The following is a 23753-nucleotide window of genomic DNA, read 5'->3' as shown; positions in this document are numbered from 1 at the left end:
GTCCCACTGAGGGACATGACAAAGAAAGTGTCCCCAGGTGCAGGTTTTATTGTTTTTATGTTGCATTTTTAAAGTATCAATTTTTTCACTTTATGATATAATTTTTAAGTGGGCTTATTGTTTTTATATTACCTTTTCTGGTCTGGATTTTTTCTTTTTCTGAATGAAGCAGAGAGATGGGACTTCTGAGTTGCTTTAGAAAGTTTGGTTTAATTTTTTTATTCTCTATCCAGTCAGAAAGGGTAAATTTGTCTTACAGATGTTCACAGCATGGCTTAGAAGTCACAGTACTTACGGTTACAAGGTCTTTCAAGTATTTATTAAGCAATAAAACACTGTCAATAGAGATATTTAAATTTCTAATTCAATACTAAGTTATTTTGTCTTACTGACTCATGCTACAGTGTGAACTTTCTTAGCCAATTATATCCCAACACACAAACTTATATTCCTGCACTCTCAAATTTCTGGTTGCCTTTGTAACTACCTTTATTTTTTTCTATATCTTAAATTCTAAAGCTAAACCTATCCCTACTTAACTATGCATAGTTCTAAGCTTTGCTTTACAGACCCAGTGTTCTGAGAATTCCTTGCATTTTGAATTTCAACACCCAGGTTCCAGTTATAGCAGAACACTGCAGGCACTGATGACAGGTGGGGACAAACAAGGGAAAGGTGTCTGTGATGCTGAGCACACCTGGATGTGTTTCAGGAATGCCAAGGGCCAAGGGCTGAGCCCCAGCCCCTGGCAAGGCAGATCCTGTCCCTCCCTCATTGCTCAGGGCTCTTCCCGGGCCACTGGGCTCTGGCCATGTGCAATGCCAAGGGCAGCACCATGGGGCGGCCCCTGCCAGGCTGCTGAGCAGGGACAAGGAGGCAATGAGGCCCCAGCACAGCAAGGCTCACTTGTCCCCTGCTGGCCTCAGGCCCAGGGCCAGCCTGCATGGCCCAAGTGCTGCAGGAGTTGGCTCTGTCAGGGCCTTTCAGCTGCTGCCCATCCCTGTGGCCTCTGCAGCCCAGGCTGTCCTACGGTGTCCATGCCCTGCACCAAATTATTGTTAAGGAGTCTTATTCTGATATTTTGGAGATTTGGGGACAGCAGGGCCTCACAGTCTGAAAGTGTCAACTGTTACACTATGGAACCTGAAGGTACAAAGGGGACTTTTTGTACTGTGGGAGCTCATGGAACCAAAATCCATTTTGACAGAGTGGGGCCACATGGAACCTATGGTCCCTTGTGACACTGCAGATCCAAGGAGACCATTGTGGCATTGAGAAACCTCCTGGAACCAAATATCCATTGTGACATTGCAGGGCCTCCCACAACCAAGGAGTCCATTGTGACACTGCAGAACCTCACAGAACCAAGGTGACCATGTTATACTACAGAACCTCGTGGAACAAAGGGTCCATAGTAACATTGTGGAAATGTTACTGAGAGTATGAAAGCTCATGGAACCAGAAGTCCATTGTGACTAAGGGGCCATTGGGACACTGTGGATCCAAGAATCCATTTGCCAGTTTGCTCCCCCCCAGTTCACTTTTGTTTATAATTTTCAGAGCCTGAGGCTGAAGGGTGTCATTGATTTTCAGGCGTAGGGGAATTGTTTTGTCTGACCAATATGTGAAGATAGTGAGCTGACATTTTATATGGAGTTTAGAGGTATGCATTATTGCAGTACAGGATTTGAAAACTATAAAGGCTAAAATCTTAAGGCATCACAGGCCTCACTGAACCAAGGGGCCACTGTGACACTTTGCCGAACCATGGAACCAAGGAGTTCATTGTGGCACTGCAAGGTCTCATGGAAGCAAGGAACCATTGTGACACTGTGGGGACTTGTGGGGCCAAGGGGTGATTGTGTTAGTGTGTGGCACCATTGAACCAAGGAATCCATTGTGACACTACAGGGCCCCATGGAACTGAGGATTCATGGAACAGTGCTGGACCCCATGGAACCAAAGGTGCATTGTGACACTGTGGGGCCTCATGGAATCCTGGAGGCCCTGATGACACTTTGAGGCCTCGTTGAACCAAGGGGCTCTGCAGGACCTTGTGGAACCAAGGAGACCTTTCTGCCATTGTGAGTCCCCATGGAACCAAGGGTTCATTGGGATACTGTGGCACCAAGGAGACCCCTGTGACTCTGCAAGGCCTCATGGAAACAAGGGACCATTGTGACATTGTCTAACCCCATTGAAACGAGAGGCCAGCTTGACACAGCCGGTCCTCATGGAACCAAGGATCCAATTTGACTCAACCATGGTGACACTGCAGGACCACATGGATACAAGGGAACAGGTAACAGGCGCTGCCAGGCTGGCATGCTGAGCCCCTCAGCCTTCCCTGCTCCGGGCTGGACAAGCCCAGCTCCCTCAGCCTCTCCTCACAGCCAAAGGGGTCCAGCCCCACCTTGGAGGCCCTTCCCTCACCCTGCTCCAGCTGCCAGACATCTTTCCTGCCCTGGGCAACCCAAACCAGGCCCCAGTGACCTGGATAATCCAAGGCCTTGATGTCCTGGTCACACAGCCCTGGCCCCTTGTCCCCGTGTCAGGCTCTGGGGTTGATTTGTGGAACATCCTTGGGGGAGGCTGTGGCTCCAGGTGGAGCAGGGGGATCCCGGGGGACAGGGGACCCTGCTGGGCATGAACAGCATTGGACTTGTCTGGGGAAACTGTGAGGGGGGGCTGGGGCAGAGTGACCAACGCAGTGACCTCACACAGCCCTGCTGGGATGTCACACAGCCCCTCCTGTGATGTCACAGCCTGCCCTGTGATGTCAGGCCTCTGTCCTGTGATGTCACAGTCAGCTCTGTGATGTCACAGGGACAGCCTGTGATGCTTGATGACCTCACATACCCCACTCTGTTATGTCATAGCCCACTCTGTGACCTCATGTTACCAGATGATAAACTGCCTACCCCAGCTGAGCTAACACAATGTTTGTTCTCCAAAACCACTGGCCTGTGGAACCTGCACAATTCTCATTGTGTGAGAAAGAGAACTGGAAGTTCCCCAGCCTCAGTGTCCTGCCAGCTCAGCCAGGCCAACTGGAACATTGGGGTCCACGACCACCAGAGACAAGCAGAGAGACCCCCAGGACAGAAGAGGCCATGGGTAAAGAGGAGGGGAAATATGTTCATGATTTTGGGGAAATGATTATCATATACTTGTTTAGCCCAGGACAATCAATGAATATGTTTGCAGAGTACAGAATATAAACAGAAATTTCCTGTACTCAGCATGCACGGCTTTGGGAGGAGCTGTCCCCTGTGTATCCAGTCAAATAAAGAATGCTGCTTTTTAATGCTGCGTTGGTGTTAAGGAGTTTTTAATTTGAACGAATTGTTGGTAACACTCTCACTCCCAATGAAAGCTCTGTCTCCTGCTGTTCACAAACAGAGAAGGGTTGGTGGGAGATGTGGTGGTTGGAGGCTGCCTGGGGTACAGTGACCATGAAATAATCCAGTTTTCAATATTCTGTGAAACAAGGAGGGGCATCAGTTAAACTTCTACACTGGAATTATGGAGGGCAGACTTTGGCCTATTCAGGATATAGATTTGGAGGGTACCAAATCACGTACTGATATTTTAAGGGGAACAACCCTTAAGAACAGAGGGGTCCAGGAAGGATGGACACACTTCAGGAAAGTAATTTAGAAGGAGCAGGAGCAGCCTGTTGCAACAACACATCATCAGTAGGGTAAAACTAACCTGTCTCACGAAGGTCTAAATCCAGCTCATGTTCCCTATCAGTGGGTGAACAATCCAAGGCCTGGGGAATTCTGCTTCACAATGATTGGGAGAGCCGACATGGAAGGATGTTTGCCTAGTGAGAAAAGTGCACAATGGGGAGGGGACGGCTGTGGCAGGCCACGTTTCACCGCCCCCAGGGAACCCATCCAGCAAGAGTGGGAGAAGCTGCCACCAACCATGCCAAGGGCCAGCGGCTTTTGCTCACCCCGGAGAGATCGGCTTCCCTCCGGAAAAGCCAGGGGACAGCAAACAGTGACCAAAAAAACACCAAACAAATAAAAAGCACGGGGTGAGTCACACAACCCGTGTTAGCCACGAGGGTCACGGGCCAGGGCTGGGGGCGAGGCCCGCGCCTCTCACTCCCCCCACTCCCTCCACTGACATCTCTCGCTCTCCAGCCTCGCCCACGACATTCCCGGGGGCTCTCTGCCGGGTTCCGGCCACCGCCACCGCCGCCAACCCTGAACAATTCCACCCGCTAAGCGGGTCCCCGGCTTAGGGCCGAGGAAGGGGGACGACTTCAACAACACACGGCGGGGACGCGGTGCCGCCACCCCGGCCCGCAAACTTCATGGGGCAACTCCCGTCACCGAGCCCCTCAGGCAAGCGGGCGAGGCCGAGGCGAGGCCACACGCCCCACTGCACGTCCCCGCGGCCCTTCCGACACGGACACTCCGGCAAACAGGTCGGGAGAGGGAAAGGAGGCGCAGCCACCTCGGCCGAGCGAGCCATGCTCGGGGCTCTCGGGGAAGGGGCCGGGGAAAGCCTCGGCGGGCTCAAGACAACCCCGGCCACAGTCCAGCCCCGGCTGCCGGCCACCGCACCAGACCGAGAGCCGAAAACGCCGCCCCCGGCGAGCGGGCGGGCCCCGGCTTGAGGCCCGGCAGAAAAGGGACGAGGCGCCGCCGCCTCGCCCGCCGCCATCCCCGGGGGAGCGAGCGGGCGCCTGCCCCCCTTCACGAAGCCGGCAGCAGCCGGGCCCGAGCGGGACACGCTCGCGGCTTCTCTCTGTCCCCGCCTCGCCTCGCCTCGCCTCGGCCGGGGAGCGGCTCTGGCATCACCTCTCGGCTCGCCTGTCCCAGGAAGCTGGGTGGGACGGGAACCCGGACAGAGCCACGCCACTCTTCCCCTCGTGGGCTGCACTTTCCTTGCGCCGGTGACCGCCCGCGTGGCACAGCTGGAGGCAGCCACAAACAGCGAGCCCCTGGTGAACATCGGAGCCCGGTGGGGACAACAGGTCTACCCAGCCCTGCCCAAATTTGCCCAAGTCCCGTCGGAGTGGGGTACACCTATCCGCCGCAGGACGCCGCCGGCTCCGGAGCCCGGTAGATGAGGCATCCTCGTAACATCCCTGAGCCGGGGGAACCCTGAGCCCTATAACACCCTGGAGCCGGATGCCTCTAGCAGCCCTGTCCCAGCCGGTGAACCCGATTTCAATATAAAGAAATATTTTCGACTTTTTTTTTTAAATTTCAATTTTATTTTATTTTATTTTATTTTATTTTATTTTATTTTATTTTATTTTATTTTATTTTATTTTATTTTATTTTATTTTATTTTCCTTTCCTTTTCCTTTTCATATTTTTGATTCAATGGCTCTTCTATTTGCTTCGAACAAAAATCTTTTCTGGAAAATAAAATTCTAGCCAAGTCTTATTTGTGTTCCCTTTGTTCCCAGACCACTCCTAGCCGAGCTGACGGGCAGCCTGTGTCCTGTTCTCGCCCTGCTGACACACTGACACACCCAAACAGCGTCCTCCCTACGCCACGCCTCCTCCACCGTCCCCCAGAGACCCTACCTGCAGAGCCCCCCCACAAAACAGAACCTCACGGGCCGCAGCACAGCCAGGGGAAGCACGTACGTGCAGCGAAACTCGCACCAAAGCCGCCGCTCCCTGGCACAACTCGCCCTGCCCCTTCCCGCCCCACAGAGGAGGCTGCAGCGGGGCGACCGGCAGCTCCGCAGAGCTCTTGGGGCCTCGGCGCGGGTTTGGGGGGCCGTGAGGGCTCGCTGTCGAGACGCCTGGGGCCAGCATGAAGCCACCAGCACTCGGTCTGCATTCAGACAGAGAAAGAGACAGACACAGTGACTCACACACCCACTCCACACACTCGCACTCCGACGCCACCCCCTCAGACCGACACACAGATACAGACACACAGATACAGACACACAGATACACAGACACACCGCCACACAGACACACAGACACACACAGACACACACACAGACACCCCCTGCCACACTCTCTCATGCCCTCTCCCTGTCCCCTGTCCCATCTTCTTCTGGCTGCCCATTAACGCTGGGAGCGACCCCGCCCTCCACCATCAGCCTCCCTGGCGCCATCTTCAGACTTTTCCCGCCCCCGCCCAGGGTCCCACCGGGCAGTTCACGGAGCGGCAGCGGCAGCAGCAGGGAGGTGAGGGGGCTGATGCTGAGACCAGCAGGCTGAGAGCCTGGTGCAGAAGCAGGGATGGCGGTGGGCCGCAGGAAGCGGCGGGATGATTGGCTCCGTCTGTCCCTGGTCAAAGAAGCTTTCTGTTCAGCTTTCTCTGAGCCTTTTGGTTTGGTGGTGTTCCTTCCTGCTCAGCCCCGGCGCCGCTCAAGCCTGCGGCAGGGCGGCAGCGCGGCGGGCGGGCGGGCGGCCGAGGGGGGGATGGAGGGAGCGAGCGAGCGCTGCAGAAATGAAGCCCGGAGCAGGGCCGCGGTCCATTCGAGCACGGGGAGGGGGTGCGGTAACGCTGCCGGCTGCTCTCGGGGAGTGCTTGGGGAAGCGGGGTGCCGGCACCATGTCGGCGGAGCGGACAGGGGCGGCGGCTGGGGAAGAGGCCGGCGGAGCTCGCCAGTGGATGCTGGCGCACGGAGCCGGCAGGGACACCTGGGCACGGCTGGGACCGAAAGTCGCCCGCCTTCACGTCCCGCCTTTCGCCGGGGGGAAGAACACGCGTGAGCAGGGCTGCCTGCGGGGCTGCCAGTGCCCGCGGGCCTGCCGGACGTGCAGGCCGACCGCCGAAGGCGTGCTCGCCCCTGCGGAGACGACAAGGAGGCCGCGCGACCGATGGAAGAGACAGAGCGCCATCGCGTGGCGGCCGGGCGGCAAGGCAGGCCGACGGTAAGAGGTCTACCCCGCAGTGGGCGGCCAGAGACTAAGACCGGCAGAGGGCAACAGGTCTACCCGGCAATAGCCTGCAATAGACCAAGGCCGGCCGAGGGCAACCGGTCAACCCACCTCTCGGCCGCCAGGTATGAAGGGAAGCGCAAGGCTGCCGGTCTACCTCGCAACAGGCCGCCAAAGACTGAGACCTGGCGGTGGCAATCGGTCTACCCTCTTTCCCCTCACCAGGTGGCGAAGTCCGGTCCAGGGCACCCGGTCTACCCAGCACCCACCAGGACGGCAAGGCACCGGACTGGGCTCCGCATGCCACCCTCTTGGCCTCCCAAACGCCGACCAACCACGTTTGTGGACGCGGCATGATGGGCGTGGCACGTTGCGCCCTGGTCCCCGGCCTCGGGCCCAGGTCCCTGGGCTCCTGCCCCGGCCGACACCAGGTCTACCTTGCCGCCTGGAGATGGCAGCAAACAGATCCCCCTCGCACCCCACATGCGCACGGTGAAGGGAAACCCGCCAAGCCAAGCCCCCGCACCGCGTATTGGGTCTGGGACCCGCGCGCAGGGAAGTCGAGGCCGCGTGGCCGGCGGGGCCTCTCTCTCTTTCTGGCTGGCGGCGCAGCACGCAGCCCTTGGCTTGCTGCCTGGCCCCCGGACTCCGCGTATCGGGCCTGGGACCCGCGTGGTGGAGGGCGCTAAGGCGGACCTGCGAGAGCGAGGGGCGCCCTGCGCGCGCCCTCGCTACCGGGGCCGCCTGTCGGCCCCGGCCCGCTGAGAGAGCCCTTGGAGGAAGCAAGGAAGGAAGGAAGCGTGCCGCACCCACGCGCCGGAGCGGCGGGCCGGCCGGCCCGTTTCGAGCGACAAAAGCTTGTATCAAGGGCTGATTCTCAATAGATGGCAGCGAGTGAGGTGCTCTGCTACGTACGAAACCCTGACCCAGAATCAGGTCGTCTACGAATGATTTAGCGCCGGGTGCCCCACGATCATGCGGTATTGTGATGGGGGAGAGGCAGCACCGCATCCGTCCGCCCCTCTGGCTCCCAACCACGAGCGGCGCTCCTCACTGGGCCCGCCCGCGGACGGGCGGGCGGACGGCTATCGCGAGCCCACCGAGGCACCGGCAGCGCTGCGGTATCGCTACGTCTAGGCGGGATTCTGACTTAGAGGCGTTCAGTCATAAGCCCGCAGATGGTAGCCTCGCGCCTGTGGCTCCTCAGCCAAGCGCACGCACCAGGGGTCTGAACGTGCGGTTCCTCTCGTACTGAGCAGGATCACTATTGCAACAACACATCATCAGTAGGGTAGAACTAACCTGTCTCACAACAGTCTAAACCCAGCTCACGTTCCCTATTAGTGGGTGAACAATCCAACGCTTGGTGAATTCTGCTTCACAATGATAGGAAGAGCTGACATTGAAGGATCAAAAAGCGATGTCGCTATGAACGCTTGTCCGCCACAAGCCAGTTATCCCTGTGGAAACTTCTCTGACACTTCCTGCTTGAAACCCAAAAAGCCAGAAGGCTCATGAGGCCCCACTTTCACGGTCTGTATTCGTACTGAAAATCAAGATCAAGCGAGCTTTTGCCCTTCTGCTCCACGGAAGGTTTCCGTCCTCCCTGAGCTTGCCTTAGGACACCTGCGTTACGCTTTGACAGGTGTACCGCCCCAGTCAAACTCCCCACCTGCCGCTGTCCCCGGAGCGGGTTGTGGCCGGTGCACGCCGGCTGCTTGGCGCCAGAAGCGAGAGCCCCCCTTGGGGCTCACCCCCCCGCCTCACTGGGTAAGTGAAAAAACGATCAGAGTAGTGGTATTTCACCGATGGCCGGGACGCCGACGGGTGGGTCGCCCCGCGCCGCCGAGCACGCACCCGGCCTTGCACTCATTCTACACCTCTCATGTCTCTTCACAGTGCCAGACTAGAGTCAAGCTCAACAGGGTCTTCTTTCCCTGCTGATTCCGCCAAGCCCATTCCCTTGGCTGTGGTTTCACTGGATAGTAGGTAGGGACAGTGGAAATCTCATTCATCCATTCATGCGCGTCACTAATTAGATGACGAGGCATTTGGCTATATAATAAACATATACAGAATTCTATGTTCCTCTTCCGAGTTAAGTAAAGGTGGCCCGTCCACCTATAGTCAAATCAGAATTTGGGGCCCAAAAGCTGTTATGGGGCCAGACGCAGTTATGAAGGATGAACCCCTCCCACCCAAACCAATTCTCACTGTCCAGCGCAACCAACAGGAGGGGAGGGGTCGACAACTTTATTAGGTAAAACAGAAACAATTGAACGAGCTTTGCTCCCAAAGATGTGAACAATATCAACAGAGGAAGAGAGCGCTCTGAGTGCCAAGGCTTTTGCAGTCTTCCCTAGCCTCGATTTAGAGAGACCGAGAGTCTGTAGCACGTCAGAGTTCTTTGAGTACCACTTTCCCCGCGCCCCAATGGGAAAGCCTATAAATTCGACATCTGCGGCGTTAGTAAGGTCTTGAATTTGCAGCAGAAGGTGTTGATATTTAGTCACCTTCTCCGCAGCTGCTCTCTTTAGAGAGCGCTTGTCATGTTCATAACGTACAGTCACATCCACCACCAATGCCTTGCTGTCCTTAACAAAGATTAAATCAGGTTTAAATAATTCATTGCTATCATCCCGTATGTGCGGTTCCTGGAATACAGTCCACCCTCCTTTTTTAGCTTCGGCACTAAGGGTGTCACAGATGGAGTTGTGCCGCTTGATCCTGGCGTCCTGGGTGATCGGGCAAGCTCCAATGATATGGGCAGCTGACTCGTATTCTGCTTTACAGTGCCTGCAAGATCGTGCATAACTTTCTTTCCTACCCCTGGCCAGGAATTCTCGTGTGGGGTAGACATTCGCCCTTAGTTGCAGACCGGTGATCAGTTTACGATGAGGTATGCCTCTGTAGTTCCTTTGCCAGTTGTTACTGATGGTGTCTTCCTCAAAGATCTCAATTCCATGGCCCTGTGATGCTAGCTTTTTCCATTTCTTAAATTCAGTTTTTCTCCAATTAGATGGTTTTTGGTAATGAATTTTTGGAGCAGGGACCTCCCATTCTGATAAGTCCTCATTTCCCATGACCATGGTCATCATTGTACTACGCTCCCAAATTGACAGCATGGCTTCTTTCGCACCTCCAGCTCTGATCCATAGCTTCTCATATAGCATCTCCAGGTTTTCTCCCTTCAAAAACTTTCTTAGGGCCTTGTCAGATGTTTGGGCCAATCAATGTAGACGTCTCGCTTGTACACTTGGGATCAGTGCCGCCAATTTGATGATGCCTAGTCCACCATCTCTGCAACTTGAATATAGGATGGCATCGTATGTGCACGGTGGGAGATGTAACCAATCCTTGACTGCGTTCTGAATACTCGAGTCAAGAGACTCAGGGGCCCAGCTTTGATCTCGGTGTGGTCGGCCAGATCCATCAGTCTTGGGATGGTATAAGACCGAAGTATATCAATCTTTTGTAGAGGTTTGAGTGGTGCCTCCCCAGTTCGACGGAGCCATCCTTCCATTTTCCTTGACAATCCAGAGTCTGACCTGTACACCAAGATATTTTTCAGAGCTTCCTGGATTGATCATGTTCAGCGGGGAACCTTTGATGAGCCAAGTCGGACAATCATTGATGGTATATGAGTCCTTAGTTGGCCTGATGTAGAATCCATAACATTTCTTCCCCTGAGTTTGGAGTCCCATAGATTGCAGAAGGTCTCCAGGATTTTGATGTTCCCACACATACTGTCCCAGGAATTACTGAGTAGTACTAGGTCATCGTCGAAGGCCATTGCTGTAACTTTTAGTTTGCCTCGCTGGAACCCTTTACCTTCTTTCTCCAACTTGCACAGCAGGGGGTCAAGAGCCAGATTGAACAGCAGGGGCGACATGGGGTCACCTTGCTTTAGACCTGAGAGGATGTTGATACTCGGTCTGTTCGTTCTTCATAGTGATATACATGGTTGTGTTTTTATACGTCTTTAATGAGATGGATAATATGGGGATCGACTCCCCTTTGCTCAAGACCCGTGATGATATGCTGGTGGGAGACAGTATCGAAAGCCTTTGCAATGTCCACAAACACAACTCCGAGATCACAGTGCTCCCCTTTTGCATGCTTAAGCACAAGTTGTAAGAGCTTGAGATTTTCTGAACATCCCAACGCCCTTGTGAACCCCTTTTGTCTGGGGTTAATGGGACACGCTTTGGCCAGTCTTGCTGTTATGATTCTGGAGAACAACCTCAGCACCGTAGATGAAATGGTGATGGGCCTCCAGTTGTTGATGTCACCCAGCTTGGCAACATTGCTGGATTTTGGGATTAGGACTGTCCGGCAGCCCCTCAGCGTATCGGGGATCGTTCCAGATATAAGCCAGAGGTTGAAGATCTCCATCAACATAGAAAACTTTGTGTCTTTTTAAGCAGATGACCCAAAGTAATCTTATCTGGCCCGGGAGCAGATCTCTTACTCATTTCCTTGATGTTTTTCTCAATCTCTTTCCGGGTGATCAGAGCTTGAAAGGCGGTGTTATCAGCTTTCCCATGAGGTGGGAAAGAGTCAAGACTCCTGAACCCTACCGTTGTTTCCCATCTGGATCTGAACGCTGCGTGGACTGTGTTAGATGGTATCTGGCATTGCAAATCTTCCACATCATCCAGGATGATTCTTGCAAGTCTTCCCCTCTGTAAGTGGAACATTTTTTGGAATCTTAGATATTTCCCTCTTTTGATAGCTATCTTGTGCATCCAGTTAGTTGACTTGGATGCTTTCTGTCTTCGGGCTTTCTTCGACTTTGCTTTTTGGGAAGATTTTCCATCATGACAATTACTCTCTGGACCCTCAAGGACCTCCTTATAGCACTTATTCACTGCCTTTTGCGGGTCTTTTCCCTTTAGAACCTTCTTGAAGGCTCTTTGACAGTTGGGTAACTCGTGTACCGCCAATTTCTCTCTGATGGCATCGTGATAATGGAGCTTCAATTCATTTCCCCTCAGCAGTTCCATCTCATGGGGGGCCTTTTTTTGCACTTCCATCCTAGAATTCACCTTATGCATTTCCATCCTAGAATTCACCTCATGCACTTCTGTCCTTTCACCTCTTGTGAGTGCTTGGAAGGGGCCTTTATCAAAAGGCGTTTTTTATCCCTTATTTGTTTAGTTGTTTTTGTTGGCAATCGCTCCACAATTCTTAGGTTTACATTCTTGCACCCGGCATACTCTGTTATCAGCTGTCTTAGTAGCGCTTCCTCACTCTCTGACCACGCCTTGTTGTGGGCCCCTCTCTGTGATGTTTCCTTTGGATGGGAGGCCACAATTCGCTCTTTATTTCTCTCAAAGGGATGCATCAATCTCTTATGTTGTCCCAGGCCAATCTTGGAGTTAAAACTTCTCTGGCATACCTCACACGTCCAGTCACCTGTTGGAACCAAACACACTGTCCCTTTGCATCGTGGGATATGACATTGTATGCTGCGGCAATTGAGATTTTGTTTACCGCACTTCGGACATTGGAAAATGATCTTTTTCTGTCCGTGATTTCTCAGCAGATGTTCGGCTAATCCTGACATCCTGGTGAAATGGATGTCGCAACTAGGACAAGCCAGGTCTTTATCCTTAACGGACAGAACGGGTGTTTTTAGTAATGGCTCGCCCTTATTGGTTTTTTGAAGAGCAATGGGTGTACTAGGCTCTTCACTCGCTCTCACTCTGCACTCAGAGTTAAGTTCCTGAGCCAACCCAATGGGCGAGGTCTCATACGGCTCAGGAAAATCAGCCAATCCCACCTGACCAATATCTAGATGGAGTCTACCTGTGTCAGAATAGGTGGAGTTCATAAACTCCAAACTCACCAGATCGAATCCTTCATCATTGTGTATGGCAGGGGGAACAGATGGAATGTTGGCTTTTTGGACCCACAGATCTGAAGGGTCTGTCTGAGTAGCTGTTGATATGTACTGCAAAGCCAGTAGTTGGACCATTGTCAAGACTGGTAAAAACTAGTAACTGTCAAGATCAAGTGAGGGTGGTCAAAGTCAGCAGGTGGCCCTCTCCCACACTGCCAACTGTGTCCAACTGTAGCTCGTGGACAAGGCTCTGGGCAGCAGCTCTGAAGCTGTGCCAATTAATTTGTGGTTTCAGCAAAGTTGTGAGACTACCGCTGGGTGGCGAATCCAAGCCACAGGTAGAGGCCGATACGACACCCTCGCTCACACTGGGGCAGAAGTCAACTCGGTCACCCTTTATGGGTGTCCAGCGGGACCACGAGGAGGTGTGACTTCCGCAGCCAAGCCCAGTTTGTAACCTGACTCTCTAAAGCTGCCCTCAGAGAGTCATAGTTACTCCCACTGTTTACCCGCGCTTCATTGAATTTCTTCACTTTGACATTCAGAGCACTGGGCAGAAATCACATCGTGTGAACACCCGCCTCGGGCCTTTGCGATGCTTTGTTTTAATTAAACAGTCGGATTCCCCTGGTCTGCATCAGTTCTAAGCCGGCTGCTAGGCACTGGCTGAGGTGGGGTGCCAGCCTGGGAATTCCCCCTAGAGACCCTCCCCGGCAGGAATCGCTTGGCTGACACCAGCCATGGCCGCACGTGCCGGCCGCAAACGGCGTGAACCCTGCCAGCGGGAACTGACAAGGCGGTGGCACACGGCGATGACGGCACACTGAAGGGCAGGACGGGAGGGGCGAGCAGCACTCGCTGAAGCTGGGGCGATCCACAGGAAGGGCCCAGTGCGCATCCGGATTCACCTCCACACACGCACATGCTCCAGTACCTGGGCAGGCCATGCGGAGCACACTTACTTGTGTGCGGAGCCTCGTCCAGCCACAGTGCTCACCCAGCCCCCTTCTCACCACAGCCCGACCAACCCAGCCCTTAGAACTAATCCTAAGCCTGAGGATCTGCCTTGCTGACTTCCCCTACCTGCATTGTTCCAACATGCCAGAGGCTGTTCACCTTGGAGACCTGCTGCAGATATGGGTACGGCCCAGAGCGAGACTTACACCCTCTCCCCCGGATTTTCATGGGGCAGCGAGAGCTCACCGGACGCCGACAGAACCACGACGCTTTCCAAGGTGTGGGCCCCTCTCTCAGGGCGAACCCATTCCAGGGCGCCCATCCCTTCACAAAGAAAAGAGAAGTCTCCCCGGGGCTCCCGCCGGCTTCTCCGGGATCGGTTGTGTCACCGCACTGGGCACCTCACGGCGCCCGTCTCCGCCACTCTGGATTCGGGGATCTGAACCCGAATCCCTTTCAATCGGCTGAGGGCAACGGAGGCCATCGCCCTCCCTTTCGGAACGGCGCTCGCCTATCGCTTAGGACCGACTGACCCATGTTCAACTGCTGTTCACATGGAACCCTGCTCCACTTCGGCCTTCAAAGCTCTCGTTTGAGTATTTGCTCCAATAGTTGTCCAACATCAGCTCCAGCACCCAGTTCCTCCTCCTGGCCTTTGCAGACCCACCAGAGCTGCAGCTCCTGCCCTTGGGGCTCTTCCTGGGCATCGCCCAGGCTGCCCTTCTGGGCAACGGCCTCATCATCCCTGTGAGAGTCTGCAACTACCAAATATACACCCAAGGGACTTCTTCCTGCTCAATCTCTCTCGGCTTCACCAGGGCTCCATGTGCACTGCTGTCCCTAAAGCCATGGCCAATTCCCTCTGGGACACCAGTGTCACCTCCTATGGGAAATGAGCTGCACAGGACTTTTTTCTCTGCATCTTCCTTGGAACAGAATATTCTTTTCTCCCCAACATGTTCTACAACTGCTCTGTGTCCATCTGAAAACCCTTAATGGCCACTCTGGGACTGTCCTGGGCACGAGAGTTTGTGTCCCTGTGGCAGCAGCTGCCTGGGCCAGTTGCTTTCTCTCTGCTCTGCTGCTCACAGCCAAGACATTTTCACTGCCAGGGCAATGCCCTGTGCCAGTTACGTTTGAGGCTTCCCTGGGGTGGTGCCAGCACTTGGATAATGTAACTCACAGAAATTCAAACAATCAAGCCCCTGGCAAACTTCCAGGATGGCCAGGGAAGACTCGTCTACCCAGGCCATGCCAAAATTCAGCTATGTCCTGCCAGAGCTGAGTAGAGCAGTTTGCCCTGTGCCTGGAGCTGTGAGGTTGCCCCACCCTGCCATTCCTGGCCAAGCCTGGTGGTCAAGCCCAACTGTCTTGGTTTGAAAAACCGGTATTTGCTAAGAAAAGGCAAGAGCCCCTTCCCTGAGATGGAGAGTGCAACCCCCTCCCTTCCAATTATTATAGTTTTGAAATCAGGGTCTCTCAGGCAAAAGATATGGGGGTAGGAATAACAGTTCTTTACTAATATATATACCAAGGCAAACAAAAGAAACAACAGCTATAAAAATTGACAGCAAAACAGAACAGTATAGCTCAGTTCCAGTCCTTTTTGGCCACAGGCCCACTGTCCCTGTGCTCAGTTACTGGTGCTGTGGGCAGGGCAGGTCCTGCACAGTTGAAGAGGGCTGGGTGATGGCGGCAGTGGCCCAGGGGGGAGAGGGATGGGGGAGCGACTCCCCCTTCATGGTGTCGGTCGTGGTGCTCAGCAGAGTGTCCAGAGGTAGGAGGGTGAAGTGGGAAGGCAGCAGAGCGATGTCTGACAGCAGGAACGTGGCTCCCGGCATTGGGATTGCGGGAAGGGTGCTCGGTAGCAGCACCAGCCGTCTTCCTCCGACTCCACGAGTGAGCGAGAGAGCCAGGGAGAGCAGGCAGCTGCCCCACCTCTCCTTTTCTGGTGTTCCCCCTCTCCCTAACCCCTTCAAGAGAAACTGTTACTAGCTAGGGAGTAGCCACAAATACTTAGCATAACAATGGGAAAAATTCTACAGGAAGAAAAGGGAAAAATTCAACCCCCAACAACCCCCATGCAGGATGAGCCAGTAGCACACAGAACTAGAGGCAGAAGGGGACATGAGGAAGAAAGTGACAAAAAGGACAAGGGAGCAGGAAGGGAAGATAGATTATACCCTCTTAGAGAGGTTCCAATGGCAAATCTGGCCCCAGGACAGGGACCTATTGGTTACATGAGTGCTCCCCTTAACACTGAGGACATCAGGGAATTTAAAAAAGAGATGGGAAAAATGCTAGAAGATCCTACTGGAGTAGCAGAGAGACTAGATCAGTTTTTAGGGCTGAATATTTACACCTGGGTGGAATTGCAGTCTATTTTAGGAATCTTGTTTACAGTGGAAGAGAGAAATGATTAGACAGCCAGGAATAATGGCCTGGAATAGAGATCATCAGGGCCCAGACCAGGGAGATCAGAAATGGCCTATGGCAGATCCAAATTGGAATAATCAGGAGGTGGAACACAGGCAGAATATGAGGGATTTGGATGATTATCCAAGGAATTCGGGGAGCAGTGCCAAGGGGACAAAACATAGGGAAATCTCTGAGTGAACACCAAGGGAAAGATGAGTCCCCAGCAGAATGGTTAGAGAGACTAAGAAAGGATTTGCAATTATACTCCAGCATGGACCCCGATACACCAGCAGGGCAGGTCCTTTTGAAAACACAATTTGTAGCTATGTCCTGGGGGGACATCAGGAAAAAGCTGAAGAAATTAGAAAATTGGCAGGATAGGGGGCTTCAGGAGTTGTTAAAGGAAGGACACGAAGTGTATGTTATAAGAGATGAGAAAAAAAAAAATAAAAGCCAGGATTCTAATGGCAGCAGTCCAAGAAATACAAGCAGCCACAAACACAAAGAATTTATCAGGAAAGAATAAAAAGAAGAAAGAAAAATCAGGTCCTACTTCTGCGGACACAAGACCTATGTGCTTTTCTTGTCACAAAAAAGGACATTTACAAAATTCTTATCCTGTCTCTAAGAGTACAGGACCCATTTCTTTCTATTGTAATAAAAAAAGGACATATACAAAAAAAAAATCTGCAAAAAAAGGCAGCAAAATAAAAAAAATGCTTCAAGAAGACTAGAAGGGTCAGGGGCTCATTTATTTAATGAGGACCGAAACAAAAGAAGAGCCCTTGATAAAGCTGAAAGTAGATTCTCAAAATGAAGAAATCATATTTTTAGTAGACACAGGGACTTTGTTTTAGTTTAGGGTAAATTTGGGGGGAAACTTTTAAATAAGGTTTTTCTAGTAAACAAATTTAAGCAGTCTTTCTTTTCCAGTTGGTTAGGGGAAAAATATTACCTTGGAGACAAGTGGGGAAAAGAGAAAAAAAAATAAAACTGTTTATTTAACAGGCAAAACACTTTTCGGTATAAAAATGAACAATATTAAACAGCAAAACTTCTTGTTGTTTCAAAGAGATGACAGATTCAAAAGAGTTTTTTATGAGTTGCAGCTTGACTTACTTAGTCTGGTATCAGTTCCTTCGGTGCTGGGAAATGCCATGGCCCAGGCCAGGCTTGGTGGGCTACAGTGTGAGCTTCCAGTGCTTTCTTGGGTTTTTAGTGCAGAGCAGGATTGAATAATTCAAGAAAATAATAAAAAAAAAAGGAACTTTTTTACTTTAATTAGTTAGAAAAAAAAAATTAACCCAAAAGCAAAAGAGAGTTCTCTCCCTCTGTCCACTTCAGACAACTAAGTCTGTGAGTAGGAATGTGGGGGAGTCATTGTAGTTTCTCATAACTAATTCTGCACTTTTTCTCCCCTCTTTCACTCCTGGAATCAGTCTTAAAGCTGCAGAATTCAATATTCAACACCAACAGAACAGACTATTTGGGGATACAAGCATCATAAAATAAAAGGAAACAATTTGGCTGATGATGAAGCAGGGGGGGAGCCCTGGGAGAAAGCAGCAGTGTGAGTGTGGCTTTTGGGGAAGCAGAAGCACAGGGTGGGGCACCATGCTTTTCCTTGGCAGAAGTGAAGGCTGTGAAGAAGCTGGGGGTAACCCTGGAAGAAGGATGGATTCTTCTGCCCAATGGTAAAAGAGCGGTGCCAGGACTTTTGGCCCAGCAGATCCCAGGCAGCTCACATGGGGGGATTCACTGGGGCACCAGAGCACTTTGTGACCATTTTTTAAAGCAATTTTATGGGTGTATAAGAATATTTGAAATTAAGAAACAAATTACTCAAGAAAATTGTAATAAATCCATGGTGAAGCTAAGGAGGGTGCTGGGTGCCAAAAGGCTACAGTCTATGTAAAGTTAGCATAGAACCTCTGTACTTTGGGACCAAGGGGGGATGTGGTTTTTGTATGTGTGATTAAAAAATGTTATTTTATGGCAATGCTGTTTAAAATACCAGTTTAAAGTTGTTTTGAGAGGTGCATTATCTAAGTCTGGACATCCTGAATTGGCTGCCAACTGCAACCTCGTTGTGCCCGAAGGCAGAACAGCTCTGATAGGAAAGAATCAGACACCTCGTTGACCAATGGGAACAGCCCAGCAGGATTTAAAATTTTCTCAGGAGCCTCCAACAGTCAACATTAAATGATTTATTTGAGAAGAACTACAACTCCAGAAAAAGAGACTGGTAACACCTATTATTAAGAGGGCCCAAAAACAATTAGCACACTGGGAATGTACTAACCATGGCTTAAAGTGTTGTCCACAAATTTGTGTTATTTGTACCTGTTGTTTTCATTTGTGGTGAAGAGTAACTAGAGTGAAAGAAAAAGAGAGACAATTGGTTTGTTTAAGTTGTGCATGTAAACAGCTAACTTTGAAAGGATTTTTTAGTGATTTTTTGGAACACCATCGAGACAAGTTGTGTAAAAACAAATCTTGTAGTTGGCATATCTCCGGAGCTTTAGTGGATTAAGAAAAATAGCTGATCAATCTAGGGAGAGAGATAAGGCAGTGCTGCAGAACTACAAATACTTTGCGGCATCTTTGGAACAGAAAAAGTTAAAATGGCTCATAAGAACTTTATGAGGCCAAGGATACCAAAGAGAAAAAAATTCCAGGATAAAAACTTTGCTACCGAGAAGATGGACATCTCGGCCCTTGGCTGCAACCCAAGGGGCCTTGAGACAGGTAGAAAGTTAAAATTCCTGAGAATTATTTTCATTGTGCTTACTATAATACCCCTGGCAACTGGCTAAAACTATAAGACAGCATGGAGCAAAGAACAGGCCATGCAGGAACAAATTACAAGAAGACAAGCAATGCAAGAGCCAGCAGTAAAGAAACAAACTATTCCTGATCCCTGTGGTCAAGGATAAGATGGAATCAGTTTTTGTGGCACAGCCACATGTTAGTGCTGCCTGTTACGATTGTACCAGCTTTTTAGAAAATTGTGTGAAAAGTCAAAAATTCTATTAAGTAAGAAGAAATTTAGGATTCAATGGGTGAACTCTTTATCCTAACAATGATCAGCTTTGTTATAGATATAAAATTTTCTTTTGTTTTGAAAAATATGATAATGGAAGTTGAAAAACAAAAAGAAACAAAAAAAGGATAGGAAAAGATCAGAGGGAAAGAGTTAAGGGAACTGAATGAGGTTTATAAACAATTAAAACACCACTATGGCGACTGGTATTTGCCAACTTCAAATAAAAACCTTTTTGCAAATTTGATGCAAGAAATTGCCCTAGACTATCCATGGGCAGAAGAAGGAAGAGTTTGTGGGAGGTTTAATGAATCTGAGTGCTGTGTGGAAATAGATGATCATGGGGAGGCCATCACAAAGCTTGCTGATAAAATTAAGAGTGGCACATGTACCACTTCAAAAATGGAATTCTGAAAGCTGATTGGTGGGATAAACTTTCTGGAGGCGTGTAATGAAAAAAAAAAATTGGGATTCATGCTATTATGTTCTGTTTTAGAACTATTGTTTCTACCTTGCATGATATCCTGTCTAATCAAACTAATCCACTCAATAATTCAAGGAATGCAACTTACAGCCATGCCCATGGATCTAGAATCAACAGCAAAAGGGAAATTAAATTCCTTGATGGTACTGAAAGCACAATCCACTTGCACTCGAGGGAGAAAGATCAAGAAAATAGTGACTGGCATGAGAAATGTTAACCAAATTTGAGAAGGAGTGTGAAAAGCTGGATGCCACATGAGAAATATTAGAAAAATTGGAGGCTAGTATGAAGAAATATAGACAATACCAAGTAGCAACTTTTTAGAGCACGAATTAATATGATCAAAAAGAGAAATGGGGGAATTGTGATAAATGTGATTCGTGCTAATTAAGTTGTAACTATATTAACAAAATTGTATTTAGATCAATAGAAGACAATTGTTACAGAGTGAGAAGGGGGAGATGGGTGAGACAGGGCAAAGGACATCTTCCAGATGTTGGGAGTCGAAGAAGGAGAAACAAACAAGAATAGTAGAAGGACGTAGGTCTGACAAGCAGCATCTAGAAATAGAAAGTTTTGACCTTGAAATAGGCCAAAATGGGACGATTCCAAGCATGGGACTCAATTAAAGTCTTGTTATGGAAAACATCTGCTCAGTCACACAGGGCGCCTGCGCTACCTGCAGGTCACACCTCAGTCGCTGATGAAGATGACGAGCCTTCATCAGAAATAAGACCCTCAAAAGGATGAGAGACCCCCTAACCCATTAGTAGAGCATGCGCCGTGCAGTATAGTTACGTAGTTTTTAGGAACAGAAACTAGGAGGAGCTTTCTAGAAACTTTTGTAGCCTACAGTATATAAGTGGGATTGTTAGCCTGGATGCTTTGATACGTGAGGAATGGCGAGCCACTCCCCGTATCCCCGGTCGGTTTTGCTTATGCTTTATATGAACCTCAATTATACTAAATTACTTACTGCCAAATTTTGTATATTCTTAAATATATGCACTTTGATTGTTTCATCTCCAATACTTTGATTGTATTCCTTTTGTTACTATTAAAAACTTAGTATTAAATTTAATCTTGTTGCTTGATAAATTGGAAAAAATAGAACATCATTCATAACAAGTACAAACCAGGAAAATAGGTAAAAACCAGTACAAACCAGTGAAAACCCTTGTCTGTGTCAGGAGCCAAGCTGGCTGGGCCCGGTAACAAACCTGCTGCCCAAAGTCAGTAGAAATGTTACGACCCATTTCAAACACCTTAACACCCATCCCTTCACCCACCAAATGATTTGTAAAGACATGAGCACACATCTTTCCTCTCACATTGATGGTTCCTGTGCTGGTGACAGTCTGTTAAACCCAGCCTTCAGCCTGAGCTCTCTGCTGTTGCAGTTCCATGCACAGAGGTTGTTGTCTCTCAGCCCTTCCATGGGCAGGCCGGTGTTCAGCCATCTCCAGGACAGCAGGGCCCCAGCCCACATCACTGTGCCCTGGGAAGACAAAAACCATCACTCCAAATGTCCCCTCCTCCTTCTTCCCAGGCATTTGGCGTGGCAGTGGAGTTTGCTGGAAAAAGGAGACCCCTGTGACACTGTGGGGCACATGGAACCAAACATCCATTGTGACACTACAGAATGTCACAGAACCAAGGAAACCCCTGTGACACTGCGGGGCCCCACAGAATCAAGAGTCCATTGTGACACACGGGGCCACGTGGAGCCAAGGAACCATTGTGACACTGGGGAAACTCATGGGACCAAGGGGCCACAGTGACATTGAGGGGCCTCATGGAACCTGTGAGCCATTGTGACACTGTGGGGCCTCGTGGAATCAAAGATTTCATTTTGAAATTGAGGAACCTCATGGAACCAAGGGTCTGTTGTGACACTTTGGAACTCCAGAGGCCATTGTTGAGTACAGCACCTCATGGAACCAAATGCCCATTGTAACAGATCAAGGCCTCATAGACCCAAAAAGAGCATTGTGACTCCATGGGACCCAATGGACCTCAATCTCCATTGTGACTGTGCAGAACCTGATGGAACCAAGGGGCCTTTGTGACACTGCAAGGCCTCAGGGAACCAAGGAGTCCAAAGGTCTGAAATAATCCTTGTAGGGATCTACCTTGGGGAATGGGAACCTTCTTGGTGGCACTTTGGGCTTGGCACACAACTGAGGAGTGTGTCTTTTTGCAGTGGGGAAACTCAGGATTTTTAGATTGCTTCCAAAAAAAACATGAAAACACCTGTTTGCCAGAGGGCAGCCAGTTCTCCGAGCAAAGCAGGTCCCAGGTGAGTGAGGACAAACAGGATGGTGTTGGAGAATGTGGAGCAAGGTTCTCCACACTGGGTCAGACCTCAAGGCACAGCTTCTGTGAGCAGGCCAGACCTCGTGAGCAGAGACCCTGGATCAATATCAACCATAGAATGCTGCAATCACATAATGCTCTAAAGGGAATGGTAATAAAATACACTCTTGAAAATAGGAATACATAATTCTTAGAAGCTCTTTGAATAACTTCTCCATAAATAGAGTTGAAAACCTTTTTAATGAGCTGCCCCAGACCAGAGGGAAATCAAGTGAGAGCCATGGTTTGTCAGGACTTGCTTGATCCCAATGAGCCCCGTGGTGCATTTGGTGCTGAGCCCTTCAACCCCAGGGCCTGAGAGGAGATTGCACAAACTTTTCCAGGAGTCCAAGTCAGAAGAAAAGCCCAAAGTGTCTCAAAGCATTAATGGTTCCCACTAAAGTCCATCCCCAACACAGGCTCCTCATGGACTCCTTGAAGGAAAGAACTGGAGGCCAGGATTGCCCAAAAACCTCTCAGAGACCCAGAGAGGAAAGGAATAAGAAACCTGCCTTAAAAAACTGAAGTACCTCGAAGCATTAATGAGCCTTACAGACTGTTGTTACTAACAGAGGCTCTCAAGAGATTAATTAAAGCAGACAATTGGAGGCCATGGTTCCACAAAGCTCTCACAGACTCCAAGGCAAAAGCAAAACCCAAAGTCCTCTGAAAAACCTGCAGTCCCTGGGAGCATGAAGGAGCCCCCAGGGCCACTCCTGACCAAGGCTCCCCAGGGACTCGTCCCAGCACATCCCTGAGGCCACTGGGATGTGGGGGGATGCTGAGGGCAGCACAAGGGGTGACAGTGGCCAGCCTTGCTGGGGCTGTGCCAAGAGGCCCCAGTGGCTCAGGACAAGGTGTCTCCTCCCAGCCCTTGGTGGCCAGACCCTGCTGTGCTCCAGGGCACCAAGATTTGGCTTCACTTTGTCCCCACCTGTCATCACTGCCTCCAATTTCCTGCTCTAACTGGAACCTGGGGACACTTTCTCAGTTGTGTCCCTCAGTAGAACCCATTAAAACTTTAGGAAACTTTGGAGCTTGACTGTGACTTGGAGTTCTTGAGAGGTTTCTTCAGATCCCACTCAGGGACTGATGTTCAGGGCCCCAGCACAAACCCCAAGAGGGTCATTAAAGTCCTTGTGCTGTGTCTGTGCTGATGAGCTGAGCTGAGCTGAGCCCCCTGCACTGAATGTGATCCTGGCAACCAAGAAGAGCTTCAAAATCACATTTCTCTTGATGAGCAGTTCCTGTGCACAGCTCAGCAGGGCTGGGGCACTGCCTGCAGCCACCCCGGGCACAGCACAGAGGCACAGAGAGCTTCAATCAGTCAGGGCTGGGAAGATGCTCAGAAGTGACTGGGGCAGAATCACTCCCAGCCCTTGACACAGGAAGCCTCTGGCTGCAGGACAATGCAGCTGCAGCTCCTGCAGTGATCTCCTAAAGCTGGAACATCCCAATGCCTGCAGACTGTGTGAGTACATTCTCTGATGATCTCTTGTGTAGAGCAGCCAGGGGTGCCCAGGGCTGTGGTGCAGAGCAGGGTCCTGCAGCCCAGGGCGCTGTGCTGGGGCAGGGACTCTGCTGCCTGCCAGGGACAGCTCTCAGTCAGCCCTGGGAGCTGCTCCCAGCACTGGGGGACAAGGTCTGGGTGGAAGGAGACAGCTGGTAAGGCTTGGAAGGGTTGTCCTTGTGTGATGAGGATAGTGCAGGGCTGCTCTCAGCATCACATTTAACTGCAGAACATTTCCAAGGAGATTATATGGGGAGCACAGTGAA

General features: G+C 50.7%; 1 pseudogene; it reads right to left on the bottom strand.

Moving 5' to 3' along the window:
• Nucleotides 1–7727: 7727 nt before the first annotated feature.
• LOC148218837 (28S ribosomal RNA) lies at nucleotides 7728–13816 on the bottom strand (annotated as a pseudogene).
• Between the last annotated feature and the right edge of the window lie 9937 nt (nucleotides 13817–23753).

The sequence above is a fragment of the Sturnus vulgaris genome, unplaced genomic scaffold (assembly GCF_052056855.1).
Source record: "Sturnus vulgaris isolate bStuVul1 unplaced genomic scaffold, bStuVul1.hap1 Scaffold_157, whole genome shotgun sequence".
NCBI lineage: Eukaryota > Metazoa > Chordata > Aves > Passeriformes > Sturnidae > Sturnus > Sturnus vulgaris.
This window is presented reverse-complemented; position numbering and strand designations above follow the sequence as displayed.